Source organism: Pezoporus flaviventris, unplaced genomic scaffold, assembly GCF_033815535.1.
Source record: "Pezoporus flaviventris isolate CSIRO_AGI_PZ_B2104156 unplaced genomic scaffold, CSIRO_AGI_Pfla_v1 ptg000022l, whole genome shotgun sequence".
NCBI classification, from domain to species: domain Eukaryota; kingdom Metazoa; phylum Chordata; class Aves; order Psittaciformes; family Psittacidae; genus Pezoporus; species Pezoporus flaviventris.
In genome coordinates this window covers 7,553,955-7,574,979 of record NW_026892570.1, presented here as the reverse complement: position 1 = coordinate 7,574,979, position 21,025 = coordinate 7,553,955, and the positions used below count along the sequence as shown (strand labels likewise).

General features: G+C 38.5%; 1 protein-coding gene across 1 annotated transcript in view; it reads left to right on the top strand.

Moving 5' to 3' along the window:
- The first annotated feature begins 1,857 nt into the window (after window positions 1–1,857).
- The window catches only part of CDC42SE2 (CDC42 small effector 2), a 62,634-nt gene continuing 43,466 nt past the window's right edge, over window positions 1,858–21,025 (top strand). Inside the window, exon 1 of the mRNA XM_061456369.1 lies at window positions 1,858–1,953. The gene's annotated coding sequence lies outside the window, so the exon portion shown is untranslated. The remainder of the gene's footprint in view (window positions 1,954–21,025) is intronic.

Here is a 21,025-nt window from a genome sequence, read left to right as displayed (position 1 = left end):
TGTCCAGTAACTGCACATCTTATAGTCTGTCAGGTTTATTGTTCTGTTAATTAAAGTTTACTTTTGTCTCTGACTTATTCTGAGGTAACTGAAGATAAAGAGTAAGAAGCTATTGTCTGACTCCTTAGCCAAAGAAAGGAGACCCAAATACTCTTTCCACAGACTCTCATCCTGTCACACTGGGGCAATGCAATCATCAAATACAAACAAAATGGCAGTTATAGCCATTTCCTAATACTATTCCTCTCAGTAATCTGCAGTTGTGAAGTTTCTCTTTCTGACCACCCAGATTTCTATCCTAACAAAAAAAGGTGATGAAAGCTTTCCGTCTCTTGACATGTAATGCTGTCCGGACAAGTTTCACCCTTCTCTTTTCCTCCCTAGCATTCTTCTCTTGATTTACCTTTCTTCTTTCATCTGCCTCACCTCTTTCTAGGCCATAATTTTTTATGGCAATCTCTTCTGAAAACTACAGAGGTAAAGAAAAAAAAGTCTAGATTTTAATCTGGCTTCTGACAGTCTGAGAAAAAACAGGAGACTTGTTTCCCTAGTTTGTGTGCAAGAAAGGGCTGAAATATGACAACCAAGACCTCAGTGAAAGTTGTCAAGGAAATGTCTTCCCATGGGGTGTAAAACATCAGGGAGCTCAAGTGTAGATGAGAGTTATTGGGGGGGGGGGGGGGGGGAAGTTTTGCTTGTTTGGGGTTTTATGTTTGTTTGTTTAGTTTTGTTTGGGGTTTTGTTTGTTTGCTTTTGCATTGGGGTTTTTAATAAAATCTACCAAACATTGCCCTACCTGACATAGAAGATGCATAAAATTTAATTTGCTACAACTTCTGCCTTATTTTACATGAACATTTGAAATGTGAACTGGATTGTCTGGGGCTTTCAGCTTTCCTCACAACTTCTGTTTTGAAGCCCATCTCTGATACGTGATTGCTCTCACAACAGTTCATCATTATAGGTGGATGCCCTCTGAATACAGGCATGTTCTGGTTTATTGGGTTTTGGCCGCCGCCCTTTTTTTTTTTTTTTTTTTCTTTTAAGTACATGTTTAACATCATTAAATAATGTGTTGCTGCTCCACCAGCAGATTTTAGAGCAGTGATTCTTTTTGTCAGTCAGAGCCAGCTTTTATTATGAATGTTTTTCCTTTGTCTTATTGCCTGCATTACTTGTAATCCATCTTTCTTTTACTGAGAAATGCTGAACTTGGTAGAAGATGTCATAGGCAATAATTAATTACAATCTTGTTTGCTAAACCTCACACATGTAATGAGATTTAACTGCCAAATTACTTTTTTTTTTTTTGGCACTTAGGTCAAACCAGTTATTCTCTGAACTGCCTGCTATTGCCAGTGATTCCAAGGCTGATCAGTAAGAAGGATTGTGTAACTTTGCACACAAAAGTTTTGGAATATGCATCTGGTTTAGGGCCTTTCCACCAGCCCCTGCTGGTACTAAGGTTTGACCCTAGCAAAGAGAGCTGCCAGAACTTGTGTTACTACTATTGAACCTGTGCTCCCTATTTACTTCGTTTAACTATGTTGTACATATATGTACATTAACAGTGTGTAAGCACGTTGTTAGGTTAAGAATAAAGCATACCAGAGAGTGCACAAATTGATGAAGGTTTTTTGCAAGCACAGCAGTAAACAAGATAGCCTGTAATCCTTGAATTCATTCACAAATGGCAATAGCTCAGCCGTTCTGACATCTGTGGTATCCTGCAAACTGCTGATTCTCTTGGTAGCAACCTCTTGGTAGCTGTTTTCTTCATGCTAACATGAAATTACATTGCTCTTTGTTATAAATAATTTACATTATGAAATGTAAGAGATAGTTACTTATGCCATTTTTTTTCCTGCCTTGGTCTCTAGAATTGGGGATCTCTTCAGTGAGTAACTTGCTGCTTGAAGAAAGGACTAGACTAACTGAAGTTGCGGAATTCAGGTAGGCAATGTTGTCAGTTTACTTTTCACTTTAAATGTTGAGGTAAACATAGATGATAGATCTGTGAATATTTATTGTTATATCAAAACCATCAAAGCATGATAGGGATTTTAACCTTAAGTAGGTTGGATCTGTTTTCATGGTTCTTCTCATGAAGCAGCATTTGAAGTGCCTCTGTGGTGATGAGCCCCTAGATAAGAAGGCCAGCGGAATTATATATGCAGATTTCCTTTGTGCTCATAATAAAACCAGATTAATATTCATATGTAATTTAGACTAACTTTAATAGGAGGCCCAGGTACTTTGTGACCCTCAATTAATTTAATTATTTAAATTGTCTTGTTGCCCCAGCAGACACTGATATTCAAGGTACATGCAGCCATCTATACTTACCTAGATTTTCTTCCTTAATTTTCTTACCAAAGTATATTCTCAATGGATTTGCTAATTATTTTATGTCAATTTCACATTCTTATTTCTTTTTTGAAATAAGGCTTCTAAATAGGTCTCTAATACCTAATTCTTCAATGAGATGACGAAACTCCTTTGGTGTTCTTTGTGTGATACTTTTCAAGGATTTTAATAATTTAACTTGCAATTTAATACCCTATGCAACTGCTTATCCTGGTTTGCTAAGTTTTTAAGGACCCATGCAGCTTAACTTTACTACTTCCTAATTCCCATCAAGTACACTTGCTTTAGTGTGGTGTTAAATAATGTAGATGAATGGCCACTGTTTTTAATCAGCTGAATTTGCCTCCAGCTAATTTCTGGGATAGATCTATTCCTATTTGACTTTAGTGAGTGATATGATTGCAGAGCATTTATGTAGGGTTAATTTCCGTCGGTTACACGAGCACTGACGGAACAGTTAAACCCTGAAACTACTGCTGGTTCCTTAGGAACTCGTTCAGTACAGCAAGTTTAATTTTAGAAGCTTGTGAGTTCTACTTTAACATTATTCTTTAATGTTTCATATTTTAATGTCTAAAAATTCAAATGAACCATGCAGAAGAATTCTGTTAGGTACCAGTGCTTCAGGAAATGTGCATAAAGATCTCTTCCGCATGCTGCTTCGTCAGAAAGAGATGTAATTTGTGGAACATATTGCACAATTCTCCTCACTGAGAGCAAAGCCTGCAAAACACTTTCATTTCTCAGGTATTAGGTAATAATCTATTTTACCTTATTCTTTGTGCTTCTGAGCACCATTCATGAAGTATGTCATTTGGGTAGCAGTCAGGCTTGATGCTTTACCCTAAAAACACTCAATGTATACTGAATTTCATTTAAATACTGGTAAATGACTAATATTAGTTTTCTGCTTTCTCCCTTCCCCCATGTTCCTTTGAGAAGTCTGAAGTGTTTTCAGTATGACTGATGATACCAAACATGTTTGGGCTTATCCTTCATGCTGTGCACTTCCTTTTTATGAGCACACCTGGGGATTTTTTGCTGCTCTGATTTCACTGTCCCTTGTAAAATGTTTCTCTCAGAGAGCCCAGGGAAGGAAAAGTCCACACATGAATTGACCCTGGAGAATATGTGACAAGGAGGTGGTTTTACTACTAGCGTAATAGTGAAACTGGAAGTGTAAGTGGCATACCAAAGAGCTGCAGTCTCTCTTGCTGGCCCTGCAGTTCCTCTTCTGGTCTGCTCCCACCTCTGGAGCATCCCTGGATATTTATGTACCCAGCCTGTGAAAAAAATACTTCATTTTAGAATGAGAATTGGGTGTGAGGAGGAAGATTCTCTGTCCTTAAGACTCTGTAAAAAGTGGGGTGAAGGAAGAAGGAAATGGTAACCCAATCAGGAAATTTAAAATTAAACTTTAAAATTACCAATCCCTTAAAACCCCATAATCAAAAAAAAACCACCATGTGGAGGCAGGGGGAGGGGGAAGATGAGAAGGCAGACAGTTGGGTAGCAGATGTAGGGGTGATAAGACCAGGTAAGAAATAGTGATGTTTGAAGAAGATGATTGAGGGGAAAAAAGGAGAATAAGGACTGTACTGCAAGCAGCAGAAGCATGAATGATTGCTGATGCAGGAAGACAAAATGGGAAAGAGAAAGGACTTCTCCTGGAGCACCGGTGTCAGTCAGTGGTTATTGCCTCTGAAGCAGGGGTGGCAGGGAGCCAGAAAAACTCCACAGTGCAAAACATGTGTATTTCATTCCTGTGCCAGAAACAAGTGAAGTGCAGTGGGTGTTCCCAAACTGTCGTATGCCTGTTATGTACATGCTCCAGAAGTGTCTGCAGGAAGCTTCAGTTACAGGTCAGGAAATACAGCCTTCCTGACTTGCCTTGCTGGCAGCTATGAAATTGGTGAGTGTAAAATGTCCATAAATATCTTAACAATATATTTTTTTTCTAGCCTAATAAAACCCCATGCCTGAAGTCCTAATACTTTTCTTCATTTATCTTCGGTGTTTTGAGGTACAAACTGTCAGTTTGAAAGACAGTGATGATAGAGTAATGCATGAGGGCCATTTCCTGCTGCCTCTTGATCTAGAACCCTGCAACTTTTCCTTCCCCTTTACTTCTGCAATTAGGTGGCTGGACTTGCATCTTCACTCACATAGCCAGTATTCCTTGTTGCATGACTCTGACCACATGGTTGTTAGATATAATTCCAGTCATGTGAAGAAGAAGGTGTAAGGCTTGAGGCTCTTCATTGTAGTTAGAATATTCCTCATCTGGTCTGATGATACTCTGAAACACGTACTTTAAAACTGCTTAGAGAAGACCCAAAACAATCTGGGGGGAAAAAAAAAAAATTGAAATGTGTTTTCCGTATCTTATCCATTCTAGTATTTCTGTTTATGACGTAATTCACTAAAGTTCTAAAATACTGCGGTAGGGGAGAAGGTGGAAAAAGATATATTTTCCCCTTCTGGAGGTAGTGTCGAAATAGTAGTGAATTTTAGATAAATGCTTTTATACCAGTAAACAACTTTAGCTTGTCAAGGAAGCTCTTACTCCATTCACATCTTGCACTAGAAGTTTCTGCAGCACTACTGCAGTATAGTGTTGCAGCCAGAAGTACTAGCCTAAAATGTTAGCAGGCTATTCATGCGTTGTGTTTGTCTCTAAATGCCACCACAGAAAATCATGCATGTCTTTAAAATCTGAAATATGTCATCTTCTGCTTCACTTTTGTAGTAAGTGGCTTTCAAATTTGGTTCATGGGCCATCTTTTCTAAGGTTTTAATGGATTTTAGTTTCCTGTTTAAGAAAGTGTTTAGACTTCATCCACCACACTCTCATCAGCTCTGTATGACTCCAATTTAATAATAGATTCATGAAGTTAGAGCAGTGTCAAAAGGAAGTTTTAGTTCATTTATTTAATTGAAATTTATGTACTGTTCACTTTAGGAAAAAGGAGAAAAATGCACGATGTTGGATATTAACATTTTGTTTCATGAAGGATTTGCTTTTCAGTTTAACTTACATTCTGCATGCAACTCCCGAGACCTTTTCACAAATTGCTTGGTGTTTATTGTCTGTCTTCTGTACGTCAGATCTGTAGTCACCCTCCAATGTGCAATGCCTATCCATTCAGAAAAGCTACAAATGTTCATGCATTATATAGCCAAATTAGATTGCTATAGGTATCAGATAATTAAGGGATCCTATTCTATGGCATGAAATAATTTGAGATACTTAATCTATTAATTAAAGTAACTCAGAGGCAGAAAAGAGCTCATACTGAAGTCTGAGAATCTGATCTTTGCAGCCTGGATGCAAAAGTGAACACAAGTGAAGGAGATCTATTTCCCATACTGTATCTAAATCTTGTTCTTGAATTCTGTGTGGAACTTATAACCGTGGCAACTCTCCATTTTCTTTAAAAGAAGAAGGTTAATATTCTTTGTTGTACTAGTGATCAGGTATCAAAAAAGAAAGAGGAAATAACAAGCAGGCTTTTGCTAATGGCCCAGTTTAACTTTCAGGTTCATCTTACTACAGACAATTCTACTCTGCTCTCTTTCTTTGAACCAGCAATTGCTAGAGCACATTGAAGGACATTTCTAGCTTTGTTTTTTAACATTATGTACAGCTTACTGGATACTCCCTTAATAGGAAAAACAGTTTAAGCTCTGTTTTGAAGGAGGCATGTGTTCTGATAAGCACTTACTCAGGGCTTTGGCACATAGATTCAAAATACTGTCTTGAAAATCTCACCTGTATTCATCTTTGGGCCTGCAGATCTCATGGACATCTTGCTTTCTTCTTATAGTTTCACAGATACATAATTGACATGTTTACTTATGTCCAAATTGTTGCAGTTTGCTTGAGCTGTTTAATGCTACCTGCTGTCCAGGAGAGACTGATTTAATTTCTTGGAATATGCTTCATTAAGATTGTATTAGTCTTCTGACAAGACACCATTCTGTGATATCATTTCCTTTCTCAAATATGAATGAAGTAATTTTTTGCTACTCCTGCCTCCTTAAAAATGAGCTAATAGCTGCAGCATTTTTCAAGAATCCTATTTCTTATAACTGAGTTAATTCAGAAGAAGCACATCCTGTCTTTTTGTTCTGAAATGTATATCAATCTTTAATACTTCTACTCTTTCTTGATTTCCAGTTATTAATCCTAACAGAGATGTTATCTGTTACTGAGTAAATTGGGGAGGAAGGGTAAGCAGGGAAATATTTCCATTATTCCTGTTGCATAGTAGATCTGTTCCTCTCTTTGACTGGATTATGCATGATCATCCTTTCTTTTGAGGCTGGTTTGTTGAGACTTCGTTCCAAGTATTTGTCAACAGTTACTCTTGTCAGTCAAGTCAGCCAGAGTTAGGTATAAATCATGTGCAGAGGCTGAACTGCATTTCCACGCTACGAGCACATTGACTTGTTAGTATATTAGTTTGAAGGACTGGAAGAGTGGCCTCAAGCTATAACTTCCTTAAATCCCATTGAATTGACTCAGGCAGGAAAATAGGGATGGGGAGTTGCAGTGTCTTCAGTGGGATTTTTGTTTGCTTTAGTTAATATGTGTGAATTAAAAAATGAAGCTGGTAGTGCCAGCCTATACGCCTTTTTAAAAGAGCAATCTTTTAAAGCGAGTGGCAGTATTGTTACTGAAAAGGCTTTTACTCTTGAGGTAGAAATGTGAAATACCCTTTCTTAAAGCGAAATGTATCAGTAGTTGTTACTTATTATACACTTACATGGAAAGATACTAATTTCCTTAGGCAGAGAAGGGAGTGGAGGCATGGGGAGGCATTGTAATTAATTATTGGGGAAGGGGGTGCCAGAGGAATTGTTTGAAATCCAAATCTGTTCTTGGCTAGCGCCTGCTTCTCAAAAAATCCAGCAGGCTCAGAGTAGAAACTGGTGGGTACTTGGCACTTCTGAAAATCTAGCTGCCTAACTTTCCACTTGAGTTTTGTGACACTGCTAACATAAGGGTCCTAATGTGAGACGCCAGAGGAGATGCGCGTGCTGCTGTATTGTATGTTTTCTGCCTTTTAATGAACTGTGACTTGAGTAGTTGAAAAGCCACACTGTGACATGAATCTCAGTAGTTCCAGCTGATTTCAAAGTGCAGATCCCCAGACTAGTTTGTACACAGATGTTTTACTTCATTTTTCTGTTGTAGGGAAAACAAACTTGTGGAAGATTGCTGACATTTTTTGCTGTTAACAGTTAACATGGAAGAAAAATATTATTTACTGTCAAAATCTCATTATGTACCTTCAGATAAGCCAGTCTAGAAAATTATTTTGTTAAGTTCTCTCTTACAAACACAATGGTTTGTTTGTTTCTATGCCCTCTGTCTTCTGCTTTCCATCTAAGTCCTCAATGTCTCCTGCACTCTTTGCCTCTGGATATTTAGGTATTTCAGCAAAGCTTCTTAATGCAGTGGGTTGTCTGTTCTTGTACCATTATAAGTCCTTTTACTTCCCCTTTTCTTCATTTTTTTTATTTATTCAAAAATAAATCCAAAAAACCTGAACAAATCTCTGACTCAGTTCTTTCATATTGTTTGTAAACTTCAGGTCTGTTTCATGGGTATAGTTTTCTTTCGCTCTGCTCTGCTTTACTTATCCTCTCCCTCTCTGCTTCTCCCCGATCTAACACTATAGCTTTTCCTGTTACCTTTACATCTCTTCCTGTTTCTTTCAGCTGCTTGTATCTCAAAATAGCTGCAGTTAGATGCTACAGAATTTGGTGATACTGTTAGACCCAGAATTTGAAGGCTGCTGGATAACGTGGCAGTCCTTTGAAGTCCTTTGTGGAGTGGCACGAGTAAACTTCTGTTTTAAAAGCCTTGGGGAAAGTTTCTAGCTCTGCAAAAACTGACTGTAGTGCCATTTGGGGATGAGGGACTTGGTATGTGTTACTAATGTAGCAGTGGAGGCTCTTAGATGCTGTTTGTTTACCTCATGTATTGCATTGCTGTGGCTAGAAACTTCTTTTACATAGGCATGAAATGCCTGGATATAAAGCTTTGTTGCAGAAAAGTCTGACTTCTGTTAAAGTTTGGGGACATAACAACAAAGCATGTGTTCATTCCAGTCTCTAGAGACTAATACACTTTGATTTCCACATATGTTTAACAAAGTCACACAGCGTTTACTTAGCGGAAGCTTCTACAGTAGAATTGCACAGCAGCTATTGCTAATTTGGTAGTTGGGCTCAAGTATGGAAGTGGTTTTTTGTTTGTTTCATTTCTGAGATAGGCAAGAATCTTCTGGAAGGAAGATACGTTCACATATATCCAGAAATAACTGCTTGTTTTGCAGAAACTGATTGTGTTCTGAGGACATGCTCAATAACACAGTTATTAATAACAAGTAGTTATGAAAAGAAAAAACATCTGTCACTTCACAAATTAGGAGCAGCAACTCAGAAAAGCTTCTGAAAGGCTTTTCACTATTTCGTTGTCCTGTTAGTATTTGTACTTTTTAGCAAGTACTTTATTTTTGAGGTCCTGCATTTTCAATATTACAGTAAAATAGGTTAGTCATCAGGAAGTGGAAAGAAAGCATTTTATGCTAATTTTTGGAACTTCTGCAAAAATCTCAAATGCTTTGTGCCTTTCCCCATCAAAGTACCATGTAATGCAGTAATGAGTGAAAGCTGATGACCAATATGCACTGACTATTATTACTGGCTTACCAGCGCTATCTAGATTTTTAAAATGTCTGGGATATCAGTATATTATAAAGCAAGTAAAATCAGCATTTGTTTTGAAGTCGTAGTCTCAAGTAGAGGGTGATAGCTTTGTGCACATCTCACTGAAGCAATTGGAATGCTTGAGATCTCTATAAAAATAATTTATGTACTTAATAGATAATTTAAGGTACTCAAAAATGAATGTACTAGTGACATAAAAAGCAAATTCACTCTTTTGACAAATATCAACATCGTTCAGTACATTGCATGTTCAAGAATTACAGTTATTTCAGTACCACTGTGTGTTATTCTGTAGCTCCTCTCACTCTTACCCCTCTTTATCCTTCTAGTTACTTCTGGCTTGCTTGCTGCCTAATGTGAAACAGAAGTGTTAGTTTATTGTTAATTTGTTTGGGCTTGTTTGTTGTTTTTTTTTTTTCTTTTTTCTGGGGGGGGGGAGGTTGGTGCTCTAGTGAATGTGTATCTTTTACACAGAAATTGAAGTTTTGAAGTTCTTCCTACCAGTTGTTGTACCATCCTAGTTACATAGTTGTCCCACAAGAGACTGAGAGGTGTATAAGAACAGGCTAGGTAAAAGAGCAGGTGGAATCAAGTTTTAAAATGCATAGCATTACAGGCAAGCATAGTACATGTACTGTGTTGTTTTTTTGTAATCTGTATTCCTAAATATTTACAAGATATTCACATGGAAGGAAGCCCACAGTTGCAGGCTAGTGCATCACAAATTTTGGATTAGAAGAACAATTAACTTTTATGTTGCATTAGAAGTATTTGAGTCATCATCCTCAAATAATACCAGTTGTATTTTCAGGATCTCTTTATTTAAAAGACTCCTGACCATTCCCCAACACAATTACCCCCTCACCCCTCCTGGGTTATTAATACTGGCAGCTGAACTGCGTTGCTTTTTCAAAATACAAACTTTAAAGAAATTCCTAGGCAAAAACTAGGCTTGTTCATCTCTGCCTTCCTTCGTGCCCATTCAGAAATATTCGCATAGTGTTCAAAGACCGCAGAAGAATTTCCAAGAAGAAGCATGTTAGGGAAGATCTCATCTGTTTCTGAAAAGGTTACTAGGAAATAGACTAGAATGTCTGTGAATATCCTGCATCAACACAGAGTTAAAATTTCATACTCCTGTCTACGATCCTTCCAGTATACAGATCATAATTGTTAGCTGATGGGACAGGTGGTGGCCTTACAGTTTCAGACTGTATCTGGAGATCATCATCCACTGATTCCTTGGGAGTGTGATAAATGCATAACCTTGCCAGGATGCTCTGGTAATCTTATGGGCAGCAAATGCAGCAATTTGCATTGCCTTCTATGGAGACTTGGGTTCCTCAGATCTGGCACAAATCCCAAATACTTCTTTCAACTCTTGTTAAAGAGACAGACATTCAGGTGTAGGACTACTGGTCTGATCACATTAAGTGAAAAACTAGTCTAACCTTTAGTAAAGGCCTAGAAAACTCTTTATTTCCTTTCACCATCTTTCTGTGTAGTAGTCTGACACTCTATTTGAGAATGCTTTTGCATTCCATGTACTCTCTGTATGTACTTATTTATGTAAAACTAATGATCACTTTGGGTTCCTTTCAGTGAAATGTTCTATTTCTGCTGTAAACAACTGCACACAGTTCTCAAAAAACTGTGTTGTATGAGTTAAGTATTGATACTCAGGATTCTCATGGAGGGTTAACTTCTTTCTCTGTTATTTTTCTGCTGTTCAAGAATGATTTTTATTTTTTTTTTTTTTCCTGACAAAGAGGAGTCCAAAGTGAAAACCAGTTATTTTTGCTTGCTTTATTTTCTCTGACACTAGAAATGCTAATCAGTACTTAATAAGAAATTGCTGACTTTTACAGGCAAGATGGTACCAAAACCAGTCCAAGTAACAATTATGGAATCACAGAATCATAGAGTGGTTTGGGTTGGAAAGGACCTTAAGATCATCTAGTTACAACCTCATACTAGACCATGTCACCCAAGGTCTATCCAACCTGCCCTTGAGCACTGAGAGGGATGGAGCATTTTTCAGTTCTTCAGGGAGCCTTTTCCAATGCCTCACCACCCTCCCAGTAAAGGACTTCTTCTTATATCTAACCTGAAATTCCCCTGTTTAAACTCAGTACCTCTTTTCATCCTGCCTGAGCACTTGATCTGATACTGTGGTTATTAGAAAACTGTTAGCTCAGTTCTTCACTGGGCAGAGTTTGAATCCTCTCCTCCCATACATAAATTCTAGCAGAAGTGTCACGGCCCATAGTGAGGGGACTATAGAAACCAGTCTCCCTACTTGGAGGAGAGGTCCTGGAGGAGAAATTGCAATTCATCCTTATTCTAAAGGAGAAACTCTCATCTAAACAGTCATGGGCTCCTAATGCTGGGAGATTGATTACACATGGTGATGACCATGCTGATCCATAATTTTTCACACCAGAACAGTTACAGTACTTAGAGTTGCACTTCAGGCAGGCAAGGATAAAATGGTGTAAGTATCTCTAACCATTTAGGGTAAAACAAAGAGCTGTTTGGTCAATGTATAAATCATTGTACAAGGGCAAAACAACACATGAGCCAAATAACTGATTAGAGTACAATATTGTTTGCTGCGTATTTTGGTGTCTTGTGCTTTTTGTTTTTAATACAAATTGCTCTACAACTCTTTTTTGTGCTGAGTGTACATGCCTTGAACTTTATCAGTTGTTACACAGAGTTCAGAAGCATTTTGTTAAGAAAACTTTCTTTCCACAGAATAGAATCATAGAATGGTTTGTGTTAGAAAGTACCTTAAGATCATCTAGTTCTGGACAGGAACACCTCGCACTAAACCATGTCGTCCAAGGTCTTGTTGTCCAAAGTCTGTCCAACCTGGCCTTGAACACTGCTAGGGATGGAGCATTTACCACTTCTTTGGGCAACCCATTCCAGTGCCTCTACCACCTCACCACAGTAAAGAACTTCTTCTTCCTTATATCTAACCTGAACTTCCCTTGTTTAAGTCTGAACCTGTTACCCCTTGTCCTACCACTACAGTCCCTAATGAAAAGTCCCTCCCCAGCATCCTTATAGGCCTTCCTTCAGATACTGGAGGGGTGCTCTGAGGTCTCCACACAGCCTTCTCTTCTCCAGGCTGAACAGCCCCAACTTTCTCAGCCTGTCTTCATATGGGAGGTGCTCCAGTCCCCCGATCATCCTCATGGACCTCCTCTCGACTTGCTCCAACAGCTCCATGTCCTTCTTCTTTTGAGGACACCAGAACTGCACACAGTGCTCCAAGTGATGTCTCACGAGAGCAGAGTGGAGGAGCAGGATCACCTCCTTCGACCTGCTGGTCACGCTCCTTTTGATGCAGCCCAGGATACGGTTGGCTTTCTGGGCTGTGAGCACACACTGAAGCCGGCTCATGTTCATTTTCTCATCAACCAGTGCCCCCAAGTGCTCCTCTGCAGTGGTGCTCTGACTCTCTTCTCTGCCCAACCTGTAGCTGTGCCTGGGATTACCCCAACCCAGGTGTAGGACCTTGCATTTGACTTGGATGAACTTCATGAGATTGACACTGGCCACCTCTCAACCGTGCCAGACTCCTTCTGGATGGCATTCCTTCTGTCCAGCGTATCAACCGAACCACACAGCTTGGTGTCATCAGGAAACTTGCTGAAGGTGCACTGAATCCCACTGTCCCTGTTTCTGACAAAGATGTTGAACAGGATTGGTCCCAACAGCAATCCCTGAGGGACACTGCTCATTACCAGTCCCCAGCTGGGCATTGAGCCATTGACTGCAACTTTCTGTGTGTGGCCATCCACATAATTCCTTATCCACTGGCTTGTCCATCCATCAAATTGATGTCTCTTCAGTTTAGAGACAAGGATGTCATACAGGACAGTGTCAGATGCTTTGCACAAGTCCAGGTAGATGATGTCAACTGTTTTGCCTTTATCCATCAGTTCTGTAGCCCCATCATAGAAGGCCACCAAATTTGTCATGCAGGATTTGCCTCTAGTGAAGGCCTGTTGGCTGTCACCAACCAACTCGTTTTTCATGTGCCTTAACATGTTTTCCAGGGGAATTCAGCTCCCTGATCCTGCCAGGCAAAGAGGTGGGACTGACTGGTCTGTAGTTCCCTGGGTCTTCTATTTTCCCTTTCTTAAAAAGCAGGTCCTATTTCTCTTTTTCCAGTCATTGGAACTTCACCTGACTGCCATGAATTTTCAAATATGATGGACAGTGGCTTAGCAACTTAATTTGCTAGCTCCTTCAGGACCTGCAGATGGATTTCATCAGGTCCCATGAATTTGTGCACATTCAGGTTCCTAAGATGATCTTGAACCTAATCCTCTCCAGCAGTGGTCCTAATATCTCCATTTTCACAGTTCTTGCCTTTGTCTCCCAAGGCTTGAGCGGTGTGGTCAGATCACTTGCCAGTGAAGGCTGAGGCAAAGAAGTCATTGAGAACTTCAGCTTTCTCCAAATCCAAGGTAGCCAGTGCTCCCATTTCCAGCAGGAGAATTAGTAGGTTTTAATTATTAATTAAAAACCAATAGTTTTCATTTTTAGGGCTTTGTTTTGTTTTGTTTTTTTAATTAATAGTTTTTAATTTTTTCTAATTTATTTAATATTTCTGCTGAAGGTTTTGAATGGAAGCCCTGCCCATACACCTTTCCCCTTCACAGTGGCACAAGTGTGTAAACATGTTCACAGAATGAATCCAGCTGTTCATGACACTAACAATTTAAATTAAGCTTTTGGTAGGTAGTGCTTGACAGTTTACAGTGTTTTAGACCAAAGCATAGGGTGCTCATTTGGTCGTTGTGTCCTTTTCTATTTTTATGTCCTTTATCTGCATGTCCCAGAAAAGGCCAGGACTTTTAAAAACAATTCTTTCTGGAAGATTAGAAGTATTAGAAGACTGTTCTTAGTGATTTAAAAAAAACAAATATCATTTCCTTATTCCTTAAGTTGAACTGCAGTGTGAACTTCCCATCAAGTCACGAACAGAGATAACTGGACAAAACAAACTAATTTATTAATGAATAAAATTAATCATAAATGAGCAGCTTCTGAAGACACTTGCCTGAAGGGGACAACTTGTGGTGGTGGCAGGCAGCTCAGCCAGGGCACCCGATGCCTTCTGCAGCTCTTCATATGTAAATGCTCACTAGTGAGTGCTGGAGTTGCCTGCCTATTTTCTGGTGGGGGCAGAAAGGGGAATGCTTTATTCTGGCGGTGCTCTGCCTGCTCAGAGGAGGAAATAATGGAACCTTTTGTGCCCCCCTCTAAAGACATGTGCTTCAACAGGAATGGGCTGTGCAGCTGCAGCCCTAGCAACAAGGGCCTGGGGAAAATAATGGGGGCAGCTTTCCAGCGGAGGGTTGGCCACATTTGAAGATGAGCCGGTAGCCTAGTATTTAGAACTAGTGTATCTGTTAATTCTCCCTAGGGATTTTTTAAAATTTTTTAATTTTAACCCTTAGACTGAAATCTATGTGGTTTTTAATATATAGATAGATCAATGACTTAAGACTTGCCAGTGTCTTTGTTGATTACTTTTAACTGTATCTTGGTTTAGGCTTTAGGAATTTTTCTTATTGAACATAACACTTTTCTCATAACGGGTAGTAAAAATCCTTGGTTATGGGTGGGATTTGGTTTTTGGGTTTTGTTTTTTTGTAATTTTAGAGTCTTAACTTGATAATGTTTTCTCCTGGAGAATTCACACCTAATTCATTGTTATCAGTTAAACAGCATGAAGGAATTCATTTCAAGCTGATAATTTTTTAGTATAGATGCACAAAATGCCTAAAGATGCAGGGGTTTGAGAAATTAATTTATTGTAAAAAAAAGAAAAAACAAAAGTGTATACTTTCATGGGACTATTTGCGAGATTTGCATTGGTGCTTCCAAAGTGGTTATGCTTATTATGACAGATGTTTTCTAGATAAATTAATGTTAAATGTTTTGTATTTAGGATTCAGTAATCCCATCCATTTACATGCGAAGTCCTGTGAATGAATTGGGATAATGCTACTGATGTGAATTCAGTAGACTTCATTAATTACCTCGCTGTGGATATTGATTCACCAGCCACAGTGCTGGCTGCATGTCTAGGAGAAGAGGGGATGTTTGTTTGAGGGAGAGACTGAATAATGAATACCTTAAACCAAATGATCTGTGGCAGAGTGGCAGACAGAGAGGCCTTTGGGGAAGTGACTGATTATCCTCCATGAAAGGATTGCAGCAATATCTGGCCTTCATGCTGAACCTTGCATGTGAGCCATTGCCCTTCTGTGTGGGGAGAAAAAGGAGAAATCAAATCCACTTAGGACTAAGTGCATCTCGGCAGTAAAGACATGGTGTTACTGCATCATACTTATCTACTTACTGTAATAAAGAACAGTGGCGTCAAAAGTTTAGTTATTTTAGTTCTGTTTTCCAGTATTTTGAGAAAGACAGTAGCCTTTTTTTTTTTTTTTTTTTTTTTTTGCAAGGTAGGCGCAATGTTTTGTTGCCTTCCATTTTCTTACCTCTTCTATGCAGTCTCTAATGCCTATGCTACCAAGCTACATGGAGTGGGAAGGGAAAGGTCTGGTACCTGTAAAATATTTGGAGACAGTTTGAGTCCAAGTTATAGAATTCTATGTATTTTTGTGAGAGGTAGAAAAAGAGGAAGTGTTTTGGACTGGGATAGGATTTGAGGCTGTACTTAAATGCTAGATTTAACTACTGTACCTCATGCTCTTTTCAGAAGTTGCTAGTGAAAGCAAAGTTAGAAAAGTAAAGAGCTTAACACCCCTTTTAACAGCCCTTTGCCTTATTTGAGAAGGAGCAGCATAACGGAAAAACATGTTAAAGAGCAACTATAACTTTTATCTAAATGCATATTTTTACACTTCAATCTTAACTTTTTAGATAAAGATTGTTACACCAGGCAAAGGAATTTTTTTGTTCACAAATATACACAGGGCGTATTTCACAGCAGATTCAAGGAAAACATCCCCCACCCTACTGACACTCTGAAAGGAAATAGTGAACAGTTGTGTGGCATTGGAGGAGATAGAATCTCATTCAAATAGGGAAATTTGCATGGTAAACTGAATTGTTACCTTACAGATGTTTGACGATTTAGTCAAAGTAGTTGCTGCTTGCTTTTCATTTGATTGGATTTACTTATGTCAGTTCTAAATGCAGACTTGATTGTACCCTCCAGCAAAACCTTAGTGACTCATCTCCAGACCTCTCACTGGAAAGGATTATACAAATTAAATACTATGTTATTAAATAATTAAAAAAAAAATAATTCGCCACAACCCCACCAGCCAACCAATGGAATTAAGACAAATGTGAAGACAGAAAAGGCCTCTTTTTTTCTTCTTTTTTTTTTCTTTTTTTTTTTTTTTTTTCTGCTTGTACAGAGAGGATTCCACTGAATTTTACAGCTTAAACTTTCAGTGATAATGAAGTTAGCCAGCAGTTCTGTAGTGTGCAGAAAGAATGCTTACCACAAAGTTTGTAAAGGTCAGTATGAAGATGCTTACTGATTGTATGTACGTCAGACCTATTACAATCTCTTTGTCAAAAGTGGCTGCAAAACTTCTAAGAAGTTCAAGGGAACTGGGGAAAGGCGCAAAGTCTCTAAAAGGACTAAACTGTCAGAGACACCACACTAAACTGTGTCACCCAAGTCTCCATCTGACCTGGCCTTGAACACTACCGGAAATGGAGCATTCACAGCTCCCTTGGGTAGCCTGTTCCAGTGCCTCACCATTCTCACAGCAGTGGATTTGTATGTTAGGAAATTATAATGGTCTGTTGTGGTTTTTCATAACAACACTTGGAGCCAGGATGATCCTTCTGAATGTGTATTTACCTTGTGGTCTAGGGAACTAAATATTCGCCAAGAGAAATTACTCTGATTAAGTAGGTTTACCTGTTAAAAGAGTGGAATAAGACAACAGACCATGGAGAACAGAGTAGGTAGTATTGGCAAAGTATTCTCTTTTTTTTTTTTTTCAGGCTTAAGCTTGGAAGCATCTAATGTTAAATCCATCATGAGCTAAGATATGTAATTCACTTCACTGTGACTTGTTCTGCAGTCTTCATCAGCATAGTTTACAAAAGAGGTCTTAGAGGAACCTGACAGTATTCCCTATAAAGAAGAGCTGCATTGGTTGTTGCTGCCGTTTTCCTTATGGCTTTGTCATGTATGTTACAAAAAGATCACATCTTGCCGTGGCTGTCTGAAAGACTTCTGTAGTTGGTCTTGAGTAAAGGAACTTCTATTTCGTTGTTTCAAGTGGTCAAATGGTTTTGACTGATGTGAGAAAAACTTGAGTCTTCATATATATATATATATTTATAAAGTTTCTTACTCTCTGCAGCACCATTCTTTTCATAGCAAGGAAACACAAGCATTATGCTTCATATTTTATTCAGGGCTTTTCAAGTTTATCAGTAGAAGTACTGTATGTCTAGTGATTGTTTTTGCATGGGATTGTTTTTCCATGGTCAAAACACTTTTTATTTTTCTGACTTCCATTAGGAGTTTTGTTTAGGTCAGAGGGTTGGAAAGAAGAGAACAGTATTTTCTCTGTGTGTTTTGTTTAGCTTACTTGCCCACTTGCAGGCGGGTAACTAACATAATGAGAGAGAAATTGCTTGGAGACAGCATGCCCCTGTTCCATACCACAATTGCTGACAATGTTTTCAAATATGTTTTATTGTAAATAATCTCATTTCTTCCCTTTTCCTTCCTCTCAAACAAATTGTCCAGAGCTAGGTTTTTACACTTGAAAGTGTTCATTCAGTGTGGATAAGCAAATACTGTCCGGTAATGTGACAGTGGAATTTAAGTGCCCACAATGGGAAAAAGAATGTGACTTCATTTCTGTGCTGTCTTGTAGTGATAAGATTTTATTTCACACTGCTAACATCTGCTGTAAGTAGATACTGTTTTGGCCATTACAAAATGCAGTATTTTTTCCTCACCATATGTGTGCATGGAGAAGGGTAATATAGAACTTTTTAAGGAAGGGATGAGAAAGCAAGAAGTAGGTAATAGCTGGTAGGGCAGGAAGGTCATGCCAGACTGCACAGAGCAGGAAGCATGGACTCCTCTTTCAACAAAACTTCTGGGAATGTGAGTGTAGAAGGACTCTGTATCAAGAAGCACCTAGTTCAGATACCTTTGAAAGGCTGTTTTTCACCTTTGCTGTATGGAAGAGGTGGACTCAACACAAAAGGGCCTCTTGACTTATTCTTTCTATTTTGTTTTCTAATTTTTGGCTCCTGTCCCCACTGGTAAGGATTCAGTATGTTTGCTTCACAGTGCAGTACTGCAGGGAGAACAGAGACAATACAAAGAGGAGAAACATTACAGTATCTGGCAACTTGACACACCTTGAGGGTTATTGCTTTGTTTGAAATACTGGCAGAAAGATGAAAGGTACACTGAACTCTACCTAATCCCAGTTTCAGCCTAAAAAGCAGTGAAATAGTGCAAGTATCTGGAGGGAAGGGTTACGGAGGAAGATGTTTTATGTTTTCTAATGTGTGGTTCACTTTTCTTGAATTCCTGATTTCTCTGTTAATCCAATATCTTTATTCCACTAAGATTTGAGCTGTACCAGGTAGATCATCCTACAGAAGCTAGATGCATAAATAAGACTGATCGAGATTTAATTATTTATTTATTTATTTATTTATTTATTTAAAATACAGAAAAAAAAACACAAAGCCAAGTAGAATCTATGCATGGGAAAAATATCAAGGTAGATTATGAAGTAGCGAAAATTTCTACAAAGCCTTGATTAATTTTATTTTAAAAGAAAACGTATGTTTTTACTTGGAATGTCATACATAATGAAAATAATGGTAAAAGGCAAGTGATGCGTGATGTCACATCACACATCCACATTCCAGATGCTTGCTTGTACTGCTCCCTGTGTTCTGCCATCTGTAGAATGAGGAGGTTGAGGAATTGTTTGAGAAAGGGAGGAAGAAAGTTGAGGGGGAGGGATGGTAAAGTGTTTGTATAACTCTGAATTATTCATAAATGAAGAAGCACACTTTTAAGACATAGCTAGCTTAATCATCAGGATAGTTTTCTAAGGGTACCAATGGATTCCCCATAACTTGTTTTCTTCAAGTGAGATTTGAATGCGTTAACAAAACATCATGAAACAGACTAGAAATTCAAGATCTTGGTTTTCATTCAACAAAGACATTAATGTCTCTGTGTAGAATGTTGGACAGCAACATTGTAGGAGCCTCATCAGACTGGAAGAACATCTAGTCCATTTATCACGGTTTCTATTTGTATCTAGAAATTCTAAAGCAGGCCACCTTCAGTTTAGCTGGCATTTGTCTATGCAACAAAATTTCAAAGTTCAGGGTATTTTTAGCTCTTAATTTTCAGGGGTTTACTTTTTTTTTTTTTTTTAATTTGTTAAATGCAAAGTAGTAGAAGCACTTTGGCAGCCACAAATCAACCTATTACTTAACTATGTATTTATTGCCTTCCTTCTCTTGCTTTCCTCCCCCCATAGCTTTAACCATTAAGCTATATACTCATTTAACTTGAGTTAAATTGATTAAAACTGTGTTAGAGTAAGAATGGAGACCTGGAGACTGGGTGTCAGGGTACAGGATTGCTGATTTGCAAACTGCTTTAAAATTGCAATTACCCAGTTATACCAATAATGTCATTTGTGCTTTGGGGCAGATTTTTTTTTTTTCCTAATTAAAGTTCTGTTTCATGCATCCAGCTATCATCTGACAGTGTGACCATGCAAATAAGAATGCCGTATTTAATAAGTAGGCTAGAATAGTTAATACCATGTTTATTCTTTGTAAGTTGACTTCAATTTTTCATTCCTTGGTGAAGACACTCTACTGCTGTCTTAATTGCTCTAAGCAATGAAAAATATTGGCTTGATAGGTAGGGGACTTCTTAGCTGATAGCAACTAAATGAGAAATTCATGTCTATGTCCAGCATAGGCACCTCTCTTTCCCCTTAGGGCAATAAAACCTGTCTGTGAAATTGACACAAAAGTGTCATATGGAAGTGTCTGAGTTGGCTGTGTGTTCTGAACTTCTCTTGAGATTATGATTACTAGTTATTGACAAATAAATGTGTTTTATAATAGCACTGTACACATAAATGCATTTTATGCCTGAAGATCCTAGCATAAGAAAGCAAAAAATATCCAGGTCCTTTGAGTCCAGGTATTTTGTTGTTATTGTTACTGTAACGGAGGCGGTTACTGTGTTTTTGACATCATACGGCTTTGATTCCTTCATGCGAGATGGCAATACACTGCATTGCAGGCTATTACCTTAAAAACAAAATTAGAGCTAGTTCTTGATGCCGAAGTACCACCTGTGCACAAATCAGTTCCCTTTTCCACACAGGTGCCTATGCAGGGTGTGAGGTACAGAGCACGTGAGAGGAAAGGAGGAGGTGTTCAGAATGGGGTTGTGCTGTGAGGTTAGGTGAGTCTGGGTTATGTCTGTATGTGGAAGCTATTCTAGCTAGTCCAGACTACTTTGCTGTAGTCTGCTCTGGAGTCCTCTCTGGCATGGGTACCACAACTCTACTTGTGAAAGCTGTCTTCCATGCAGGCATGTTTGGCACCTCCTGAGGTGCCCACATGAGAAATGGGTTAAATGCAGCACAATGATTATGCATGAAACTACATCTCAGACAAATAAGCACGAACCTCTTCCTTCTATAGACATAGTATATGTAACAAATGGCAAATCTGCTTTTATATCCAGCGTGTTCTTGGTTACTTTTGTCTTTTTTTCTTTCAAAAACAGATGTTCTGATTTCTTTTTTGATGAGGTAGTTTGTGCTAGCATGGTGGTATAATTTACAGATAAAAGACTTTCAAAGACAGAAATTGTAGTGTA